A 24154-nucleotide genomic window follows, 5' to 3' on the forward strand; every position below is an offset into this window, starting at 1 on the left:
TATATATATATATATATATATATATATATATATATATATATGACAATATAATAATAATATATTTTATATATATATTATATATATTATAATAATAATATATATGACAATATAATAATATATATATAATATATATATTGCAGTCAGAAGGACATCTCAATCAAGACTGGACACACACATTTTTTTTTTTTTGCAATTTCCCTATTTTCTTAAAAAAATAAAAAAATCAACCCGTAAGTGTTCTTTCAAAAAAGACTTGCTCATAACTAAGCTTGCAACCATTTTTCTTGGTGGTACCAACAAAACACCTCTTTTCCCATTCCCTAAATCCTTTCAGCACAGTCTTTCACATTGACTCCAACCGAATTTTGGTGCCAACTTCGTAATGCAAATAATTCCTTAAGTAACAACATATTTTACCAAGCAAGATTAGAGGAAGAACTCCATCCCCAAAACAGAGATACAGGATTTGCATCAGAAAACTATCACTTACTAAAGATCAGCATTTAAGATAATTCATTCTACAACCATGATTGCTCCTTTCTCTTAAAATTAAAGCAAATTAATTTGTTTTATTCTTAATATCATATAGAGAGAGAGAGAACAGCAAAGAAAAACCTATACCTTTTCTCAAACATCCCTTCAAGTCATTCATCAAAATCCTTTTCTCCAAAGCTTCATTCAGAGTGGACAGTTCACTAGAGATTTGGAATATGCATATACTACAGAGCAGCATTTCCTTAAACCATCAAGTGCTTACATTCATGAAAGAAAATATTTCAAAAACACCTCTGAGGTGCCAGGATGCTCTCTGGTGTGCGAGAACCCAGAAGTAAACTTGAAGTCTAAATTATCTCACATACGCTAAAGAAAATACACTAAAAGCAAAACTTCTGGAGACCTCAAGTTTACTTTATGCTTTTAATTTTTGCATTTTATTAATCATTCTGTTCACTAACCTCAAAAAACACTAGTTCAAGCTACTGACATACCAAAGATACATAGTTCTACCTACTTCTGTTGCACATCACATGCTTCTCTTCACTCCTTTTAACAGCAGAGCATTAATCCTAAAAGCTGAAGGGTGAGGCCATCCAACACACATGGCTGTGCAGCACACCAGCTCATCAACAAAGTGCACCTGAGAAAGAATGATTTTTCACAGCTGCTCCATTTACAGACCCTGGCTCTGGCATTACAGAAGATAATAGTGTATCTTTAAGAGACCAGAGAAAAAACGTGTAAGTCGCAAGCAAGCTTGCAAAAAAGCTGGTGAAGGGCCATTTTAAGTGCAATAAAGAAGGCATAAGAGAAACTCTTAAGCCTTGTGAAGACCCTTCCAAAAGTAATAAATAAGGTGTTCTTTAGAGTCCCTGCAAACAGACTTAATGAAACTTAAAATCTCTTTGATCTCGTGTACTAAGCTTAGTTATTTCTAACAGTAGGAACTCCATTCAAGATCGTTAACTTTATCAAAGCTTTGAAACTTAGTTATTAAGCAAACATTCCTCCATCCAACCACCCACGAGGAACAACAAGACATCAGGCTGCCCTACCACGTTGCCACCATTCCGTTACCATCTCCTCACCAACACAGTTTCCTTAAGCAGCATCTTGGCCTCTCTCGCATATCAGACCTCCTCTAGGTTGAGATCCCATCCTGCAAACCACCCCTTTCACAAGCAGGTCTACTGATTCAAGCACCATTGTTCAAGTTGGAATCAGACTCCAAAATGGATCCTGCCTCACACAGCTGAAAGCAATGCAGACTGATCAGGAGACAGTCCGTCCCCTGCTAGAACATTAATAGAAGCAGCTGAGCACTCCAGGGATAGTAGTTAGCAAATTTAAGAGTCCTAACACCTGGGCAGGGTTTTTTATTTCTACCAGCAAAAAGCATGTTTCTCCAGTTAGTACCCCTGCTATGTGTGTCTTGGTTTCTGTGTTTTTTTTCCTGGTGATGCATGTGTGTCTGACCCTTCCACCCTTTTGTTTCTCCTCACTCACAGTGTCAGGAACAGTTCTGATTATATTAAGTTATAGTGTAATTAATTGTGAGGGAAAGGGATTAATGTTCACCAACCACATCAAATATTTTCTTCCTTCCCTACCAGGAAATCCAATTTTGCAGTGCATGCAATGTGGTAACTCCTCTCTCCTGTGTTCTTTGAACTGAAGAAAAACAGCAGTAGAAAATCAAAGGTAACTTAATACAAACAAACAAAAAAAAACCAGCATTGAAAGAAAATAGATGTCTAGATGGAAACATAAAGAGACAGCCCAGGACACAGAAACAACTCTTACCTTCTGCGTGTACTGATGAAAGGTGAGCGTAAAAGCTGGAGGCACTGATGCCACTCTGTAGACAATCAGCAAAAATCACTTTACTATCGTTCAGGTTCAAACGGTGGCTCCTAACCCGCTCTTCTCTCCAGCTTCTGTTTGGCTACTAAGCCTTACAACACAGGAAAAGGAGTTGGATTTCATTTAACCCCCTCAGCCTCCAAGTTTCTTCACAAGAGTTTTCTTTTGCTTAGGAAAACTGGAGTTCTAAGCATGCACGTGCACATGCATAACTTGGAATTGTTTCTAGCTCCTGTAGTCTGTGTGTGAGCACACACGTTGGCTCTAAATTATGCCTTAAGTTACTGAAGGGGTGGAGCCCTTTATAAGTAGTTGTATTTTAGCTGTAGGCAGCATATCAAAAGTGAGATCACTTTGGTATTCCTTTTAGTAAGTTCCTAACTCTAAACCAAAATTATTTCCTTTAGAACTAAAGCTTGAAACACAGTTCAGAGATTTTTTTTTGACCAAAGAAAGTTTGAACTTAGATACAATTATCAGCTAGTTCTGGCTGTAAGCAGAGTTAATTAGATCCCTGAGATTTGAAAATGCTATTACTTAGGATATAGATATCAATTTAACCAAATACAGTGGCAGCTCAGGTTGCTCTATTTTTGCCTCAAACAAATGTCATGCAATTTAGATACCCTCTTAAAATTCTCAAGAAGGAACAGTTTAGCAATAGAAAAGCTGTTGAAGGAACACAAATATAGTTGGATGCATTACAAGGAAAACTTGTGTTGTTAATCATGTGGATACTGGAGAAGTCATTGCATAACAACTTGTTTTATCTAGAAAACAGATTCTTTTTCCCTCTATTGATTCTATCCCCTGCTAAGCATAAAATATTGAAATACAAAGATCTATAAAAATAGATTCTGGATCAGCAACTATAACAGCTGCCAGCATTTTCACCCTACTTAAAAATAGTATGACAGACATCTCCAAGATTATGACAACAGCTTAAAAACTTAAGTTTGGGTTCTTCTTTTTGTTTGCTTTTCATTTTGAGAGTCCTTTTTCATCAGCAGTTCATTTGAAACTGTGAGGAACAGAACCCTACTTTCAAAAGGAAAGCTGAACTTTCTGCCTTCAGGTAACTCCATGTACTGGATCTACAAGGAAGACATCAAGATATGCAATGAAATATCCAGAGCTGGCATTGCTGGTCTCTTGTTGGCCACATTACTGCCTTACCTGAGAAAAAGAGACAATAACCTTGACAATTGTTGACAAGCCTAGACAGCACATAGCTCCAAACAGAAGCTTCCAACAATGTCACAAATGCTCCAGGTGACGGAACCACAAATACTACTGCAAGCAATTTTTTTCAAAGGCTACAGCTGCTTTAATCCCCGTCTGGCAACTAGCTACAAAAGGTACACAGTTCTCAAATTCTACAGTTATCCCATGTGGGACAGTTCAAATAAAAGTCACAACTTTTCCACATGCAAAAACAATCCTGTACTTTGCTGTCCAAGCTAGTTCTGACTTAATAAACAAAGTCTACAGGATAAACTAACAGGAAAACCAACACAAAATGTCACCACCTCCACCAACAAGCAGGAGAACCTCTGAGTTTTTAAGATACAACACACCCCACTGCTGATGCATGACTATCTATGTTCCCCTTGTCAGAAGAAGCAATAATGGAATACTGCTAATGTCTAATTAAAAATACAGAGATAATTGTTGTTCCCCTTTAGAATCAAATTTTTCTGGGGCCAACCTACAGGCCTCTCTTTCTTTCAGAAAGATGTTACCTCAGCCCTTTTTCTTTACTTACCTCATACTCTCAACTGGCCACTGGCTATTGCCATTCTGCCAGCTGTCACAATTATCCTAAGCTTTTTGATATTTGATCTTCCACAAATACAAGCCTGACTGCTTTGTCTTACACAAATAAACCACTCTTAGCTTCTATCACTTGAAAGAATTGAAACTGAATCCTAAAGATTCAAATGCTAATAGAACGAAACACAATTCCAGATGAATTAATAAAAATCCTAATTCTTAAAATTCCTTCTCATAGCAGTAGGACCCTTAATAGATGCTTTTTTGGAAATACCAGGTTTAGTAGCCTACTTGCAGTTCTCATGTTCTTGGCTGACAGTTTAAGCTACAAAGGAGTCCAGAAACAGGGAAAATGTGACTGCCCTTGTTGGAATTTAGCCAGAATACATCCAAAAACAGCTGTGCCTACTGCATTAAAGCAGATGCTGTGTAAACACATCTAGATTTATTTTAACCCCATAAAGCCTTAATAGATAACCTGCTAATATGTTAAAATAAACCAAGAAGTGATCAGATTTTTACCACAACTAAGCAGCATGAAACATAGATGAAACTCCTTTTATTAACAAAAGAAATTAAGCCTAGTTCCAGTAGGGACATGACAAAAATCAGAAGCTATTAATGTGGGATACAGAACGAAGGGCAGTCCTTGCCAGAAAAAGGACAATGCACTACGAGTAAGCAAATCTTTGCCCTGCAGTTCTAAAGAATGTTTTGTGTTTGTGCCTTTTCTCTGTGAGAAATAACATTATCCTTATGCTGCAACTATTTTCATCACCTACCGTTTAGTGAAAGTATGATAAATCCACTTATTCAAGACCATTCTTGTCTCTTGATAAGACAACTACAATTCACTATGGAGTGAATACATTCAGAAGCTGAGGCATTTCACTCTTGCCATCAGCTCTATCCAGTGACTGGCCTGGAGGCAATGGCATCTAGGTATCACCTATGAGATCATCAACAACTGAGGTGAGCACATATTAAATGTGTACTGCTGAACAAGATATCACTTTTAAAGTTATCAATTAAGTGCTTTTGCTAAGAAGCAGGAGCTCTACAGGAGCTGCAATGCTGGGATTTTAACAGTTATATGGACAGAAGTCTGCAGCAAGACTTCAGCTTTCTCTTTTATTATGCTCCAGGAAGTACCTTTCACAGAAACAAGCCAACAGGATTCCTAACTGCCAGAGGATGTTTTCAAATATCTAAAGATTTGCATACTTTACAGATCTAGCTCCAGTCTAACTTGTTAAGGAGTCTAACACTTCCATAGTATCAGCTGTTGGATTTTTATGTTTTTTTAAAATTTCATTTGAAAGCAGCATAATTTCTTCAACTAGAAACAATGTTGGGCTCAAGTCAAGAGATTGAGGTTCCATTCTCAGGTATCTCATGACTTGCTGGGCAAAATATTTTTCCAGTTACATTAATGCCCAATTTCTTAGATAACTGCAGCCTATGTAAAGGAAATCAACAGCCATTTCTATACTTTAACCTAGTACTTGAGGACATATTATTCAGGCACATCTTCAAATCCTTCTGAGCACATGTTAACACTGAACTGTAATCAGACGCTCCAGGTAAGCATGCTGATGACTGAAATGACATAGGAAAGAAATAAGGGCCTCTGGGATGTCAAACTAAGTCCTCTGCTATCAGGGATACTACAGCCCATCATTCCTTCTAGCAGATGTGCAGCAGTCTGAAAACTGCACATTTTTTGACATACTATTTTTTTTTCTTTTTAAAGATAAGGCAAGATAATAAAATTTGATTAAATATGAACTTCTCTTCAGATCTGAATAAAGTACTGATAACTCAGTTCTTCTCAGACTCCTACTTAATATCACAGGTTAGGCATGCCATTTAACCCTCTGAATTACAGCCTCTCAGTATATAGAATTAAAACCTTTCTTAATCCCTCAGGAAAAGAGGTTTGATTTCCTGTGCTGGAAAGCCTGTTGCAAGGCTGCCAATCTTTACAATCTCTTTATAAAAGTCTACTGTGCTCTTGTCATAACTCACACACTCCTCTCTCCCTTCTTCATCCAGGAACTCTTTGAAGACTTTGTAGAATAGCTGATCTAGTACATATTCTGTATAGGCACTGTTACTAGTAGAGATCATTTTTTTGTAGTTTGGCAGTGTTGGGTTCCAGTAGAGTACATGAGAGTAAATTGTAATAAGACATATGAAGAATAGGCTCCAGTGTTCATACGGTTATTGGTTCCCAACTCTGAATGCCCTAATCCAGGGCTTTGAGAACTGCAAACAGGCAACTGGACACGAACAGACCTAAACTTCTGAGAGAGTCAGCTTCTATACTGTCTTCAAATTTCCCTGTGATTTTTAATCACAGCAGACAGCAGCAGTCCACTTTTGCTTGCTCTAAGGTTTGGTAAGGAAATACTCCCAAGTGAGTTTGTGCTCCTCTTTGTTTATACACTTAAAAATCCCAGGATACATCTAGCTATTGCTTTCAATTCAGCAACATGGTTTCTTGTTCAGTGTGAGCTAACAGCCAGGGATTCCTATTCATCAGCTTGTGTGCTCATGGGCACCATTTAATTCCCTCCCACTCACCCAAATACACTCATGCTAAGTGTCAGAAGAAGAGGCTTTCTGTAATTAAAGTATAAGCTTCATTCCTATCGAGCCTCCCTTCTTGAGCACTTCCATTTAATACAGCCCAGAACGGTGAAAAGTCATGAATATTTTGCTGTAATCTGTTCCAAGAACAGACCAACTCACAGACACATGGTCTAATTGGGTCTCTTTCTCTTAGATTCGTCTTGGCAACTAAGCCAATTACTGTGGTGTGCTCTCCAAGACAGACTTCAAATAACTTGGCTTTTTGTATTCAAAGAATTAGATACCTCTCATCATCCCTTTCCAAGATGAAGGAAATGGTAAGCCTATCACTTTGTATTTATCTTGATTGTCATCCAAATCAGGCAAAACTTCTATTCACATCTTCTATTCATGCCAAATTTCTGAACAAACTATGATGCTACACACACATACACAAACACACACACACACACACACACACTTCAGCTCCTCATCCTTAGGCCCTTTAAAGAATAATACCACACTCTGATAGCGCTGGTGTTCAAAAAGCAATAACAACTTCTAAGTGCTGTGACTAACTCCAGAAAAACATTGTTTTGAAAGACACTCCAAAATACTGCATTTCAGGATCCAAGCACAGGCACTGATCCATTGCTAAGACCTTACTTGGATACACAGATATTTGCATATGAAAACAGAGAGCTGGCATATAGTAGGACTTAGGTTGATTTCAAACCAGCCCAACTATTCCCAAGCTTAACCAGTGTAAGCTAAACCAGGACATAACTGCATCTATTGGAAAGATAGAGGAAGCTATATTAATTTTTTCTAGCAATGGATAATGTGTCCAGTTTTTCCAAAGTCTTATCTCAAATCCTAGAATGTTTACATAGAATCACAGCCTTCTTTAAAATTAGACACTTAGAATACTAATTATTAAGAAACTTAAGATAAGGCTCCTTCAATCCCATTTTCTTTTTCTGCATCATGGATTTAAATATTACGTAGGGTGAATTTGGCAGCCGCACAGAGAATCTCATTTAGAAAGATTAACCTCAGAACACAGAGAGATCTGGAGGGTCTCCATTAGTCCACTCCTTGCTGCAGAGGATTTACAGTAGAATTATTATTTTTAGCAAGCATGTGCACACACTCAGAAATGACATATATATGCATTAAATAAGGCAATTCCTTATCCAGAACAGACGATCCCTCAGCTGTTTGTTTCCTTTTTATTGTTGATTTTACATTTTAATTATATATAAAAAGTAGAAGAAAGCACAGGTGGTAAGCAGATTTGGGCTAGAAAATTAATTCCCAGAGAAAACAGTTTTAGTTCTTATACAAACAAATACAATGATTATTTTTTTGCTTCCTAAGCTGTTACTGGTAAGCAAGTACCAAAGAGTCAAGGCTGGTCGTTTACGTTCAGATTAGATTTGAAAACAAAAAGAACAGACTCCAATCTCCCAAATGATTTCTAGATATTCCAATCTGTTCCACCCAAAAAAGCAAAAATAAAAGTTTAGAGCACATTTATTACAAATGTAATAAAACATGTTGCCACAGCTCTTATTTACAGTGATTCACAAAGCTGTTCCTATTGATGTCCCTGTACTTTGACTGCCAAACAACAGCCCTCTACTTGGAAGGCCTGGACCATAGCTCCATCAAATTAATCTGAAGATTTTAATTTTCAAAGGCTTTGGATCAGGCCTAGTCTGAAGTGGCAGAGGACAGAGCAGAGAAAGAACAATAACTAGCTAATTATAGGCCTGATCTTGGTGTTTTATAATCAGTGACAAAATTACAATTATTTTCACTAGTGCTGGACTGAGTCCTAAAAAGTCTTGCTAAACTGTTCTGCCCCTGCCTGAAGTTCTCTGGAAAAACCAAAGCAGACAGGCTTCATTTTCCCCTTGGTGATGACTGCCTGCTCTCTGTATGGTTAGTCTCCCCCACCCCAGCACATTGTGCCTATGTTCCTGACAAAACACAGACCCTGAGTCCCTCAGAAATAGATAACAGCATCCCTGCTTCTCACAAATTTCAGCCCTTGTTAGAAGAGAGAGCTTGCCTGGCAGTGATAACAATACAGCAAAGCTCTGAAGGGAAGAAGGAAGCTGACAACAACACAGCCAATATGAAGAAAGATTCTCCTGGAACTATTCCAGCTCTTCTCTGTTTACACATCCAAGCTTTTTTCTCAGTAATCTCTGCAGACTCCCCTCAGAGATCTCTTGCTATTCACTGTGCAGGCAGAAGTCACCTGCTCTTAGCTGGACTTGGCACCGACTACACCAAATGCCATTTAGGAGAGACAGAAGAAAGAAAAGTTGAATGCAAAACTTCTGACAAGCAATTCCCACCCCCATGTCCCACATACATTTATCCTTCTAACCTCCAGTCCACTTATACACATTACTTCTGCTTAAGAAAAGTAATTTCAGTGCCAAAACATGCTCTTAGGTTAAAATGTGTTATATTCAGCAGAGATTTAACTCTAGCGTGGTGAACATGGAGTCATTAAGATTTAACTCTATTGAAATGGAAATTGAGACAGAAACCTTCCTAGTTCTTTACTTTGGAATTATAAGACAACAAGATCGACTGCAACAGCATTAAAAGATCCTCTGGACCAACATGCCCTTGATAGCAAGTACTTGGAAGCTTGAGGCACAATGTTGTCTCTCATTGGCGCCCTTCAGTGACAGGCAGCAAGGAAGCTGACACTCATCTAAAGACAGCATCATAGTCCGGCTGTGCACAGAAAAAAAGCTAGCAATGAAACAGAGCAACAGGGGCTGTCAAAACGATGATCCTTCCCCTCTGTCTTCACGAAGTCTCACAGCACAACTCTTTCCAGTGGCTCAAGGCAGAGACAGTTCTTTTCCTGGATTCTGTCCTTGTGCAACCCCCACAGGGCATGAGAAGGTGCCCAAATCCTGGCAGCTGTTGCTGTATGCCTGTGGCTCAGATTTCTGACAAGGGATTCTGGAATAAGATTTCCCTCCCAGTATAACGAGGCATTTAGTCGTTAACAAAAGAGCCTTCTGGGGCAGAACTCCAGCTGCATCTGAGATCTTGCCTCCATAAAGAATTTTTTTTTCCCCAGCACACAGGTTTAGTCTGAAGAGGAAGGGAAAGAGTTGCTTTAAAATACTGATCCAGGGATTTTTGGTTGCAGCAGTTGAAGATTTCTCTCTATTCCTAGAGCAAGTTCCTTCTCTTTCATACTGCTTCACAGCTGCCGGTTGAGCTTCTGTGCTTGCCGCTCCTTTGCCTCAAATGCAAACTTGGTGTCCTGCAACTGGGCAATAGCCTCCTTGGCTTCCTTCAGGTCCTGACAGATGTGCTCATACTTCTCTGCCAGCTCCTTGTTCTCCCGGCGCAGCTCCTGTACCACCTGGTTTACCTCCTCTGTCTGCTTGGTGCAGTGGATCTTCAGCTGCTCTACTTCAGAGAGCATGATCTCCATATTCTTGACCAGTGACTCTAGTTTCTCTTTTGACATGGTGTCAGGATCGGTTCTATTCAGTCGTCCTAACCCAAACCCAAAAGGGATAAAGAGAGCAACCCTGTGTAACATGCACCAGGAAGCCTAGCACTCACAGTCTTGTGGCCTTTTTATACTCCCTTCTGCTCATCCTCCTCCCTTCTCTTTCCTTCCCCAAAGTTTCTTTAATCTTCTTTGCTCAGTTAATCTACTTATTTTTATTGCACTGTAGAAGGGCTGACAACCCCACAGTTACATATGTGCTGTGCAGCAAAAGCCAGAGCAATAATGAGACTCTATGCAGTCTGCCATGGAAAAACAGCTTTCATCTGAAGAATTCTCTTGGGAAGCTCATTAAAGTACAAAGAAAAGTCTTCAAGTCAGACACCTACTCCTGTCCTGCAAATCCAGTCCCAAGAGTAGAGCCAGTCTTTCATCTTAGATATATTGAGGTAAGCAATCTTACAGCAATAGAAGCCCAGTGTAGGCAAAGAAGAGAATTAGTGTCAGTTTCTTTGCCTCTCTCCTAATCCTAATGTTTGGGTCAGATGAAAGGTACAAAACAATCATCCTTTATCTTTTTTTTTTTCCTTCCTCCAGAAGCAGCTCTATCCAGCAACTAATCCGACAACAGCCTGTGCACCAACTTTTATTGAAGGAATTCACAAACTTTATTCACCTGATTATCACAATCAGTTGCCATCATCGTCATCATCAAGAGCTGGACCATGTACCACTTGAAAGTGGCTTGTGTTCTGATAATGACATAAAGGCTAGAGATTATAATCTCTAGTTCTACTTCTCTCGAAGTCACTTAACTCTACCTGTGACACTGGTTCAGAGGTGACATACCACATGACCTACACTAAAGGGCTTCCCAAGATGCTTCCAAATCATAGCCATAAAAATTTCTTCCTGAACATACATGCTACCCTCAGTGGTCTCAAACTGTTGTTGAACACTGCTGTGAACCTGTGAGACTCAGGACTGAGGCATGAGTCTGACAATACACTGATTACTCGGGTCATACCAGGCAGCAGGATGATCCCAGCAGTCACAAAGGATTGAGAGAGTCTGGCTGATTTTCTGAAGTTTGACGCAGGCTGTTTTATGCATTCAGAGATCTGATGTGACAATATTTTCTTGTAGAAATTAATACAGTTGAAAAGGTGTTATTGTGTGTGGCTCTCCAAGAAAAAAACTCATGCAATTAAACACCAATTGCCTGGTCAGAGGGCACAGACCACAGCAAAGACAAGAAAAGTGGCTTGCCCTTGGATAACTCGCAAAGTAAGGCCAAACAAGGGTATCTCTCTCCTTCCTCCCCACATCAGGAACTCCATGCTGAGCCTGCATACCCGTAGAAATGCAGTCTTGTTTGCCATACGTTACACATAGACATGGATCTGCCCTCACCTCAAAGGAGTTACAGTTAAGTGCACAGTATTGCATGAGGACCTTTATTCCTGCCTACTGTTCTGCAGCCAGTTCCCTTAAAAAAGATCACTAGGTAAGATTCTGTATCCCCATCATATACATCCAATACTGGATTGAAAGATAATACACATTTTACATGCATAGCTCCTAGAAATACCTTTTTCCTCCAGACTTTGACCTTTAACCAAAAGATTTCATTTTTTCAACTATGAAGAGCTTTAGATGCTTCATCTCACAATTCATTCCCTTCTTCTCCCCTTTCTAGGCTCACAGAAATGAAGCTTTTTCTTCCGGGAATTTTACATCTCCTTCAGCACTGGATGAAAGCACTGCTGGACACTGGCCAGCTCTGACAGTGTTCAAAGGCCTAGGACTTCTCACAGCTGGAGGTTAAAGAGTCACTCACAAAGCCAGCCATCATACTGCCTCTCACACAAGTGCACCAGTGGGCCCCTCTCCTGCTGGCAGATGGAGCATTTTGCACTGCACTTTGAAATGAGTAGAAAGAGTGACATCCTTCAGATGAAAAGAGTGGGAGAATCTAAACATAATTAGAATATGTCCTAAAGTCCTTGAAGAAACATTTGCACTGGCTGTCAGCCCAGATCCCACGTGATGCAGAAGGCACTGGAATAGGCTGGAACACGTTGCAGTATTACAAAACAGCAGGTCTTCATTAGTGAGGAATCTTCCTTGTCTGAACAACTGTGCACAAGGCATCTAAGCATTTTAAATCAAACAGAATTTCAATGATGCATAAAGGGAGTGCCAGAGGTAACTCACTTGGATATTAGTAATTGATATGCCGCCTTTCACTATATTGCTTTCAAAATTATTTAAGTTGCCTTGGATACAGACAGAATCTTGGCAAGAGAACTGGGTAAGAGACGCTACTAAAACAGCAATGTAACATGAAAACAAGGAGTAATATGACGTAAGTTTCTGACAAAGAAAGATGGGAATTATTAGGGTTTGTCTGATTCAAAATCATCTTCAATGAAGTAAAACATAGGAACTAAAAACGTGCTTGTTTAAACTGTAATAGCAGATTGATGCAAAAATCAAGCTAGAGAAAAACAATAATGAAAATCTAACACAAGCTGTAGGGTTTTTTTTGTTGTTTCTTTTTTGTTTTTGTTTTTTGTTTGTTTTTGTTTTTACCTTCTGTCAATACTGGACTCTACCCTTGTAGAAGAACTGGAGGCAGAGGTAATCACCAAGAGTGGACTCATCTGGGAAGAATGCAGAGCAGCATACCTGGGAAAAACAATTCAAACCACAAGAATTCAATGCACAATGACACATAGCAAACAGCAGAGCTAGAGGCAGAGGGAAAATAACCAGACTGGCAGATGGGAATTTATGATATAAGATAGCAGGGGAAAATTAAGCACTGTTAGGCTCTACTACATAGAAAACAGAGGGATGATGTACCTTCAGCATTTCCTTCCCTCCACCCTGCAGGATAAGGAAAATAATTTTTTCAATCTGGACATCTTAGTATAAGGTTTTAAAAATAATTTTGAAACTGAGACAAGTGACCAGAGATAATTTCAAAAAATTAGTAGAATCTAAGAAGCAGGTTTAGCGAAAAGGATCTAAAACTTAATGGCAAGATATTTCAAGGACAGTTATGCCCTGGTCCCTTCATATTCTAGGGAAGACACCTCAGCTGGAAGGATGCTTCTGTAATTATTAAGGGCCTGACTCTGTATTCAGCACTCTCAAAACACCAGTGATTTCTATGCACTCAGGCAAATTGTGCCAGTCTAGTTATTTCAGAGTTATGTGAAATCAGGAAAACTTGCTGTTCAAATTCTCACTACTGCATAGTCTACTGAACTTAGAAACAACATTCCTAAAAACTATTTGTCTTTGTCTTCCCTTGCATGTTTTTCCCTATTCCTGTCATTCCCACATGCACATGTATTTGAGGTATAAAAAAGCTGGAAAGGCAGAGATAATCAAGAACAAAACAAGGGATCAACTATTGGGAATACCCACTCCTACTACTGTGAATGGCAAGAAAATTGTAGAAAGCACTGGTGGAAGTGAAACTTCTGGTGCTTTCCCACAAGGACTGGAAGCTATCACATCTGTCTGCAAAACCATACCCAACTATGCTGATTTTAGCACTAGAAGCATGTGAGAGTAGGAGGTCACCAAACTGAACATGGTTCATGTGAGACACGTGTCTGCCTCACAAGTCTCTGGGGCAAAGAGAATCAATCATTCCTATTACCCAGAGGCACACACAAGCCAGAAATGCAGCTTTCTATCATGAGCCTACCTCTGAGAGACTCTCAGGAGGAGACACAAAAAACATATCCTTTAAATACCAGTTTGAAAGCAGACTGCAGACATTCTAGTTTCCAGATTATTTCAGAGAGGTTCTGGGAACATTTGTGGAATAAATCAGTTACCTGTCTTGCTCTCTATCTAGGGTTTTCTCAGCAACACAAAGAGGACAATTCACTAACCTAGATTTTTACATGGGAATTAAAAAACTGTTAACTTCAACAATAAAGGCTTCTAAATTACTGCTTGGGCTGACACAGACAACCACCCAGTATAAATCCCAAGGAATAAAAAGCACAGCTACAAACCAATCCCTCATCTTCTCAGGCATACGCTATCTGCTTCTAATTTCATCAGAGATCTACAGCAGGAGACAGCAATGTATGTCTCATAGCAGCTGTTTTAAGCTTACCATCCCCAGCTAGTAATGATCAATATTTTAACAATTTGTATTAATACGTTCAGCATATCTAGCTCTAGTGATAGCGTTAGAGCTCTCACTACTGTTTTCTCATGCAGCTTTTTCATTTATCCCTGGCTTATCCCCAGCAATGTCTCTCACAGCCAGTGCAGTATGCATAAGCTCTGTGCTTCTCCAGCTAGGAAGTCCATTTGGGTAAATGCATTACGCAAACAAACTCATTACAAGATTAAGCATAAAGAGCTCTCATCTCTATAATTATAGTAACACCATTTGAAGAAAAAAAAAAACAACCAACATTAAAGACCAAGTAGCACCCGGAGGCACTGACCATTCCTCTGAGAGAATGGGAGACATTCGTATCTAGCTGTTCAATTTGTTTCCAAGAAAAGCAAAGCACTGTGAGTATCAAAATACTCCACTGCATGAGACTGATCTAACAATGATCTCCCACCATGGAGCTTACAGGTTATTGATAAAATCTGCTCATATTAATGCATGAAATTAACTTTAGCAACTATCATATCTCACACTACTTGGCAGAGGTTGAGTTTAGCTTGGTGTAAAATTACATGATTTATAAGTTTAAGTTTAAAATACTGCACTAAAATGATACTCATACAAAATTCTAACCAAAATGCTTGACAAAAATTAAAATAGGATGTCTCAATATTATTGGTGTATATGGAAAAGATTTTCTGAATATAGAGGTACTTCTTCAATTCAATCACCACTCAGATCAAAGCATTTAAGGTTTAATTTAGCTTCATATGGCTTAGTAAAAAACTGATACCTTTAGCAGAGTTATCCCTAAATTGTCACATCTGAGAAATCAGCTGGGTAGTGTAACAGTGACAGATTGTTCTTATAAACTGAAGGGATCCATACTCTACTAGCCTTTTTATCACCCTAAGAGAGGAAGAAAATGTTGTCTCATGCCTAAAATCTACTTAAGTTTTTGGGGGTAAAAAGTTCCAAATTGAGTGAGAATGTTGAAATCTTCAGGCCAAATAAAATCTGAATTATTAAAAATGTTAAGAATGATTTAAAATAAAAGCTGGTTTAAAATAAATACCTTATTCAGAGCACCAAATTGGAAAGGTTCCAAAGCCACTATACAGAGTTCTGCTGGGAAGACATCCTCCATTCCACCTCTTGAATCTTCTAATCAGGTGACTAGCCAGCCTTCTTGCTCAGATTCTGCAAAGCCACTGGAGAGGGGTATATGGACATGGTGCCTTACAAGCAGCTTGGAGAAGCTCTATTCATGAAGAAGAAAATGAAACCCAGTTGTAATCTTCAGCATGCATCATCTCTCTGGAGGCCAGTGTTGATCTCTGTATGCCTCAGACCTTCATGATGAAAGCATACACAGCACCTCTCAAAAACTGATCTCCAGTCACTCTTTTGGGTATCCTAGTCCACAGACCAAACCAAAGAATACACTGCCAGTGACTGTGCTCAGCCAGCTCTGAGGAGGCCAGGGAAGCAGGCATGGAAGAAGAGATTGAGGAGCGCATGGGGCCTGGTAGAGTCTGCAAGTGGTGATTTGGGCAAGAGACAACTCAGGACCAGTTGAGAGGATTTCACTCCCTGCCATGCTCCTTAGTTTGTGCCATAGTTCGGAAGTGGTCACTGCTTCCTCCCCATAGTGTCTGATGCCAATGCTGTGAAAAGAAAAGTAAAGACCATCTTCCTCATCCCTCAGTGCGGATGGTGGCCAGGCAACACCTGCAAGGGGAGGTCAGATTGCAAAGGAATCAAATTATGGTTCACGTACCTCAGTGAGTGAAGCACCCTGAACAAATGGTTCAGTGGCAGCACCAGGCATCAAAAAACTCACAAAATGGGTATGTGCTTATGCCAAAGTGATGAAACTACAGTGGCATTTTAGTCAAGAGGGTATTGCAGAGTGTCCATAGTAACTGGTTGGCTTCCTTCTAATGCCAGCAGTTCATCCACAGACAGAAAGACCTGAGTAGCAGTTGATGGTTTCTCTATTACATCTTTTCGTGTTATGATGAACTAGGGGCTGCTGAAAAGGAGGGGAAGGAGCAAAAATCTATTACCCAAAACCGAAACTTTGTAGAGGTGAAAATATCTATTATCTTACATTGGCAAATAAATAACTAAACTTACAAACATTCTTTTATTTATTCAGCCATGTAATTTGTCCTAAAGACTGAGGGTCCGTCTAGTCAGAACATGTAGACTTCAGGAAAACAAACAAAAGTCCTCAAATGCTGCCATTATTCGGTACATATGAAGTAAAACAGTGGCACAAACAGAACAAGTGTAGTTCTTCTAATTTTAGGAGGTGAGGTTATGTAATCCACTATTGTAGCCAGGCTACACTTAATTAATTAGCAGCAGAACATTTTTCAGTAATTATTAAGAAATTTGATCTGGTGAGAAGGAAGGTCTCTTTATGTTCCAGATACATATAAACAATCTCTTACATCATCTTTCTTTCAAATGCAAAATTCTTTACAATGATTATTTGCATCTGACATGTAAAATTCTCACTACCTAGCTAAACTGATAAAGTTGAAGAATTTGCCCGTTTTCCACACATTTCTCTTCACATCACTCCTAGTTGTACATTTAAGAAAAAATCAGTTTTTATTACCCAAATATTTCAAGGAATTTCTAACTGCACTAACTTTTCAAGGACGACAGACTTTACAGTAGTATTCAAAAAAGACTCAGCACTGTTTATGAAGCCTCAGGAACCCTAAGGAATGGAAGCATTCAGGATGAAAGGACTTCGTCAAAAAGGATGTTTTTCAACTATGAGAGATTAATGACATCGGCATGCTCTTGCCCCAAATGACTTAGGAACTGTTTCATTTAACCATGCCAACAAATTGACAGTGTCAATACACTGCTAAAAATGGAGGTGAGCTTTCCAGATGATGGTCCTCCTACTAACTTGTAATGAGATCTGTCCCTCAGCCGATCATAATTGAATGCTATCAAAATAGACAAAAACATTCAACTTTCTGGTGACAACAAGCAACATCTCTGTCAGTGCTGTATTCCTAGATCCCTGTCACAGAAACAGCCTTGACAATCTTTAAGTAGATTAAGTTCAAAACAGCTTCATCTCCAGAGGAAGTGGGATTAAGAGGTTTACTGCTACTATGACAACAACCAGGTTCTTAAAATAGTTTTGAAACCTTAGCAGTGTCTGGGAATGTGTATGTCTCCCCTGCAGGATTCATCATGTACTAAATGCAGTCTTCCAAAAGGAAATCAGATTTTATAACAGCCTACTATTTTTAAACATGTGCTTTTATCGTGCTCTTTAATCTCTTGTTATGAGCACTAAAAATAGAGGTACAAAAGGCACAGTGCTGCCACGTGGCTGTGATTACAGTTTTAGAAGCGATTATTGCTATAGATACCAGGACAGATATTGCTCTCTCACCTCTGCTCCAACATAGTATGTATTTTCTGTTTTTCTTGTCCTGACAGTAACCAAGTTCCTTACTAAAAAGAATGCACCAGGGACCAGCCATTCCACATGCTTAGTGCTGCCATACACAAGCCGTTTCTGATCCAAGAAATCACCCCCTTGACATCCACAGGTATTCCACTGCATCTCACTTGGAATTAGCTCCTTCCTCAGGGGTAACAAATGAACACAGAATCTGTGCATTTGCAAACAGTTTGTGCCTAGGGCATAATACTGCTGATAACCTGAGGGTAACAGGATGGCCTCCATTTGAGTATGCTATTCAATCAGTAATTAGCATTTTATTGTTGAGTATGGCTAAATAAACAATTGATTCAAATCAGATATGCAGCTACTGGATATTATGAATGTTTAGTTGAGCTCTGAGGCATTCTCCAAGCATATTCATGCTGACTTGTACAATAAAAATAGTAAGTAGTACAATGCTTAATTCCAATTACAGCACCACCCAGATCAAAGCACGTAACCCTTATCTGAAATTACCGAAATCAGAAAATTAATATGAACACAGAAGCCGGTTCATTACTCTAGTCAGTGTAGATTAAAGCATACTTTAAAACAAAGAAGAAGTAGGTCTAATCCAATTACACTGATGCCAAGCTTAAATCATCTTCCTGCAGCAAATGTTTTTTTTGTTTTGTTTTGTTTTTGTTTTTTCAAGAGGACCAAATTCAGACTCAGGAAGCAATAGATTGTTTCCTTATTATAAAAAAGAGTTGTTAGCTCCAGTCACTGAAAGGTGATTCTTTTCTCTCTGCAGTTCACAAATTCCTGTCTTTTACAGGCCAGAATTTGCCCTTAAGCATATTTCAAATGCAATTTCCAGGTAATTAAAAAATACTTGGTAGTGACTACTCAGACCAAGCTGAACTGTCCATGCAAGCTAATGCTGTCAATCACATAAACTTTTCTACCTATTCCTAAAAGATTACATTAAAAATGTAACGGAGTAAAAAAACAAATTGGTAATTAAATTAGAAAACTGGAATCGTATCTCGAACATCAGCATTGAACTTCAGTAAGATAAATAAATCCACATGTTTTGGCAGCTGCACCCTTCAAGCCCTATGCTTTTAGAATTTACAGTAACTAAAGGAAGAAGCCTCTTAAAAACAATGAATTTTTTTAAAACTTCAATTTAGGATTTATCTGTTTGCTAAAACAATGCACTCAACAAACACAGCTATAGCAGCAAATTGTTCCATTTTGAGTGCTCACTCTGTTTCTTAAGGAAACAATCCACAAAGTGCAGATTTTTACTGAATACTTTTCTTCATACAGCTTGAAAAAAATCTCAAGCTTCCTTTTTATATTTGTGATGTAACAGTTGCATTCATGAGAGAGTAATCACAATTGTTTGTTTTGTTCTTGTTATCATACAATGGAAATTTTACGTTCATGCAGAATCACAGAATCGTTTAGGTTTTGAGTACTCCACATAGATTCCACAACAGCAATAGGCTGTTTCAGTGTTTGTTCACACTCCCGGTAAAAAAGTATTTTCTTATCCTGATATTGAATTTCCTGGCAACTCTTGCCCCTTGCCTGTGAGTGCTATTGAGAAAAGTCTGGCTCTCATCTTCATTCCCTCTCATCAGGAGCTTATATACCAGTAAGATCTTCCCGGAGCCTTCTCTTCTCCAGACTAAACTCCAGCACTCAGCCTCTCTATATTAAAGATATTCAGTTCCCTTAATTGCTTTTGTGGCCCTGCATTGGATTTCCTCCATTAAGCCTTCCTTGTAACTTAAGAGCTCAGGACTGGACACGCTACACTAGACTTGGCCTAACCAGTGCTGGGCAGACAAGAAAAATCAACTCCATTGTCCTGTTGACACGTCCTCACAGTGCCACTCCCAGAATACATTAGCCTCCTTTGCAGTAAGCACTGTTGGCTCATAAGGTCCCTCCCTCCAAGCTGTTTTCCAGCTGGTCATGCCCTAGCAGGTACTGGTGCCTGGGGTTACTCCTCCTCAGGTACAGGTCCCTCCATTTCCCCATGAACTCTGTAACATCCCTTTCTGACCATTTCTTCAGGTAGTTGAGGGCTCCCTAAATGGCAGTCATCTCTTCTACCAGTCATTCCTCTCAGTTTTGTACCATCTGCAAACGTGCTGATGGTGCACTCCAATGTCCAGACCAACAAAAAACGTATTTACCAGTACTGATCCTAATATTGAGCCCCGAGGTACACAACTAGTCCAATTGGACTTTGTGCTGCTGATCAAAACCCCCTGGAGCTGGATTTTCTGTCAATTTTCAGTCCATCTCACTATCCACATCTCTAATACATACTTTGTCTGTTGGTCTGATGCTGCTGCTCTGGGAAACAGCATCAAAAGCTGTCGAAAAAGTCAAAGTTAATTACATGAACCACTCTTCAATCATCCAGCAAGCTAGTTACCTCATTGTAGAAGGCAATTATTTGCCTTTTGAAGCCCAAGCTAACTATTCCAATCACCTTCTTGCCCCTCATGTGTTTGGGAACACTTTCCAGAATGATTTCTCAATCACCTTTCCAGGGACCGAGGGGAGGCTGACTTGTCTGCAGCTCAAGTATTCTTTCTTGCTCTTGTTGAAGGTATGAGACATATTTGCTGTCTTCCAGTCTTCAGGAACTGTCTCCAGCTGTCAAGACAATTCAAAGACAACTGAGAATGATCTTGCGCTGACATCAGCCAGCTCCCTTAGCATTCACATGTGCAACCTGTCCAGACTTCAGGAACACGGTCCTCCTCCACCACCTTGCTCCAGGTAACCCCTCTGGTCTCAGTTGCATGGGATTCTTTAAGACAAGTCTTAACAATAAATAGAGGGAAATAGGGCACGAACATGGCTATCTCCACATCATTTGTCACAAATTCTCCAGCCCCCTTCATCTGCTGTGCATCTTTCTTTTGCAGCTGGAGAATCCCTTCTTGTTGCCCTTTCCACTTCTTCCCATATTCAGCTCAGTTTGCCTTGGTTTTCTTAATCCTATTCCTGCAAGATCAGACAGCAGTTCTGTTCTCCTCCTGGATCATCTGCCTCTGCTTTCACCTCCTATACTCATCCTTTTTATGTCTGAGTTATGAGCTGCTCTTCCATGCAGGCCTCCTACTGCTTGTGCTTGATTGTATGTGAGAATGGATCCGTCTTGTAGTCTTCCATACCAACCTTCCATGCAGAGACAAGGTAATCCCCTAAAGAAACATCTTCAAAAGTAGTCAGTCCACTAGGACAAATATAACTTTGTAGTGACAGCTTCTCCAAAACAAAACAAAAAACACTGCTAAGGTAAAGGACCTTCTCCTATCACATCTACATGAAGTCAGAACCAAAGTAACAATACAGTTCACTAAGTTTTTTATCTGAATAACCCATATATATTTTTTTAGGTAACACTAAACTTCACTGTGAAAGGTAGTGCTTGGATATAACCTCATGTAGCTTTTATAGTGCCTTAGATATAATTCGCAGCTGCTTTTGCAACAGGTTTTGACCAAATATTTAACTTGAAAGATAGCATTTAGAACAAAGTATTTCTACTGAAATCAGTTTTAAGAAGCTATTCTGGGAAATAATGTGTACTAAATTATGTGTACTAAAACAAGAATCTTACTCATTAAATAGCTACCATGTTTAGGCCTCTAACAGCATTAAATGATGGCTTTAGAATACAAGATAAGTCAGGGTCCATGCAATTTTTATTTTAATAATTAAACAAATACAGGAAATTTTGCAGTAATCTATCAAAAATGTATCTTATTAAGAACCAGAAAGGTGTTTAAAAAACATTCACATTCAATTCAGATTATGTATAAACCAGTGTTTGTAAAAACGAAAACAACAAATGCTTTGAGTGTAAAAGAACTCCATTCTAGTTCATGTTTCAGTGTTTCCAATGACCAAATTACCACCAAGATGCAATCACAGTGCAGACATGTTCCACAGTCCATTATATTCACTTGAATAGCACAACTGCCAAAAGTAATACTTTTTTTAAATAAAGCATTTTGAGAATTTTCTTCATACAGTACCGTCCACCCAATGTTTACTGACCAGCATATTTAATTCTTCACTGCAGTAATGGCAAACAGTCGTTATCTACAGGTCCAGAGGGCATACAAGCACAGATACATATCTACATATCCAAGAAGCACCAGTCTCCTATGCCTGAAAAAGCCAGAATCTATGTTGCACATTCAGGAGATGTGCCTTTTTTAGTAGAGCACAGCCCTTGAATACTTTGCTTAAAGTCATAATAATTATCTGTTCCGTCAAGAACTGTTCTGAATGTGTTGCAATATACAAGCATGTACCTTCCAGACTCACCTGACATACATCATGGGAATTTAAGTGTCATATTAATAGCCATCCATAGATATGACAGCATCGTACACCTTTGCTATAACAGTTCCTGGGGATCTCTCATCTTTTTGCTCCACATTAAATCCTCAATGCTAAAAAGAAAAATGAAAATGGCTGGTTTTTAGGCAAATCTGTAATTTGCCAGTGCTTATGTTTTTTTCATGTATTTATTTGCAGTAGCTTTGCTAAAGAAGGAGACTAATCATTAATTTAAGCTGAAAGGGAAAACTATTAAGATACTCAGTTTCAAAGTACCGCTACTGAAAGAAGTCACAGAAGTTACTGGTTAGTCCGCCTGCAGTACAAAATAGATGAATCTAGCTAGTGGGGTTAAACAATAGTTCTTTCAGAACTACAGTCTAATGTGCTGTAATTACCCAACTAATTTAATAATAGCAAATAACTCTTTCAAAAATGCAGACTAAATATCGTAACTCTTTCAATTAAACCAAGCTAACCAAGTTGAAATGGTTCACAACTTAAAATTAGATAGATGCATTAAGACAAAAGAGAGAAAAGTGATACAACTTTCACACTAACAACTCAAACAACTCAAATGTGAACGCTTTTCTTAACTGCACCCTATGGCCACAAGTTCTGAGATGATCTTTAGTTCCAAATCTCATTTGGAATACAAAGTACCATGCCTCAGCATAAGGGGACCAATCCAGAAAATTTCAAATAGGTTTTGACATTTCTTTTGTGAGAATGTATGTAAGGCTCGGTAATAAGCAGTGTACTGTAAGATATATATTGGAATAGGCTTGAAAATCAGATTTCCCTTCTGAATTTGAGATTCAAATGCATAAACTTGAAAAACAGTTTCTGTTACTACATATTTTATAGTCTCCAGCACTATAACATCAGATCAGCTTGGAAATTAAGAATTCAGAATAGTAGAAACAGCTCCAGGAAGAGTAAGACTGGAATTTAGCGTTCAAAGATTCCTTGCATTGAACATCTATCACTCTTCCTCAGGCTGTACATCTAAAATCCATTCAAGTATGTGGGAAGGCTTCTGTGTATTTCTATGGATTCTAAAGCAGCTCTTCATGGAGTCAGTACTCTAATGGTATATACTTAAAACAGTAAAAACAAATAATAAGGATGACTGCTGATTTTCAATAACAACTCTTAACTGAGACTCAGCTCAGATATGCAAACAGATACTAATGGTGCCAACTCTTAGCAAACCTGTTCTGTACAATAAAGCAATAGTTAGGATCCCCAATAAAATACACAAGGGAAATTTTCTTAGATATATCGCTCAGGAAAAGAAGAAGTTACAATCATATAAAAAGCTTTTCCGATTCTTCCAAGTGAAAAAAAGCCTGTTTTAAGATAGGCTTAATTTCAGCAAAATATGGAACAGTGACTTAAGCTACAAAACACAAGCAAGTTTGCCTTGAAAAGTCAATGTAAGGAATTTTCATATTGTTACTTTATTAATGCTATCCAAGATGAATCAGCACACAAATGAGATGAATAAAAGTACTTTAGACAAGACAATACATTTTACGCTAACGCTGCAGTTAGAACTCATACTGGAAAAGACAAATGTTTCCAAAGATGATCAAAGAAAGTAAATTTTTCTTGGTTCTAAAGTAGACTTATACGTCATAGTCCTTCTTCCCTTACTTGGGCAATGGTTGGTGAGCATCTGTGGTGTTTCAGTCCTTTGAATCTATAGGCACTGACACAAAGCCCCAAGAAAAAGGGGCAAGAAGAGTTTGTGTCGGGATTTTAACAGTTGTACTACCTGGCAAGGACTCCAATATCAAGATGCAAGTAAAACAGAATGACCATCAAGAGTATCCAACTCCCTGTGCTTCCCTCAGGGGGAAAAAAAAAACAACAAAAAACCCCAAGACTTTCAGAGATTTAGAGCCTACAGGGGAAAAAAAAAAGAAAAAAAATACTCATACAGACCTCATCTCCAAGCAAATTATGCATGAGTTCTTTCAAA

The 24154-nt window shown here is 38.8% G+C and overlaps 1 protein-coding gene across 3 annotated transcripts in view; it reads right to left on the reverse strand.

The window, feature by feature from the left end:
- The window catches only part of PAPLN (papilin, proteoglycan like sulfated glycoprotein), a 71083-nt gene extending 46938 nt beyond the window's left edge, over positions 1–24145 (reverse strand). For 2 of the 3 annotated variants that reach the window (XM_031553556.1, XM_031553555.1), the window contains exons 1-4: positions 20243–24145; positions 16141–16395; positions 15436–16027; positions 12803–12898 (exon numbers count right to left, since the gene is read on the reverse strand). The gene's annotated coding sequence lies outside the window, so the exon portion shown is untranslated. Of the gene's footprint in view, positions 1–2301; positions 2733–12802; positions 12899–15435; positions 16028–16140; positions 16396–20242 lie in introns of those variants that run through there. The other variant, XM_019615592.2, reaches the window with a different exon arrangement.
- Between the last annotated feature and the right edge of the window lie 9 nt (positions 24146–24154).

Source organism: Meleagris gallopavo, chromosome 5 (assembly GCF_000146605.3).
Source record: "Meleagris gallopavo isolate NT-WF06-2002-E0010 breed Aviagen turkey brand Nicholas breeding stock chromosome 5, Turkey_5.1, whole genome shotgun sequence".
NCBI lineage: Eukaryota > Metazoa > Chordata > Aves > Galliformes > Phasianidae > Meleagris > Meleagris gallopavo.